General features: G+C 45.9%; 1 pseudogene; it reads right to left on the bottom strand.

The window, feature by feature from the left end:
• The window catches only part of LOC102488273 (ral guanine nucleotide dissociation stimulator-like 1), a 3,612-nt pseudogene extending 3,478 nt beyond the window's left edge, over positions 1-134 (bottom strand).
• Positions 135-364: the final 230 nt, after the last annotated feature.

Here is a 364-nt window from a genome sequence, read left to right as displayed (position 1 = left end):
ACATGATGACTAGCTCCTTCCTCTACCTCTTTGTTCCAGTCCCAAATCAAGCTTTCCTCTATCTTTAAAACTCCCCACATTTGAGCATCTATTTGAGCATCTTCCACCAGCCAAGATCTTGTGTTCCCTACCATCGCGGAAAGTTTGGATTTAAACGCCACTAGAGTAAAATTTCCTCTCCATCTTAAAAGAGGCAGTAAAGAGGCATTAGAGATTGAGTTTGGGTTCTGCAGGTCCCATCACGATGCTGTCACTCAGCCCTGACAGGTAAACTTGACCTTTCAACTCTGTCCTTGAGGACTTCCTACTTGATGTGTCCTGTGGTACAAATTCAGGGAAACACCCCCCACGCTCCCTCCTGAAC

The sequence above is a fragment of the Tupaia chinensis genome, unplaced genomic scaffold, assembly GCF_000334495.1.
Source record: "Tupaia chinensis unplaced genomic scaffold, TupChi_1.0 Scaffold146496_1, whole genome shotgun sequence".
NCBI classification, from domain to species: domain Eukaryota; kingdom Metazoa; phylum Chordata; class Mammalia; order Scandentia; family Tupaiidae; genus Tupaia; species Tupaia belangeri.
This window is presented reverse-complemented; position numbering and strand designations above follow the sequence as displayed.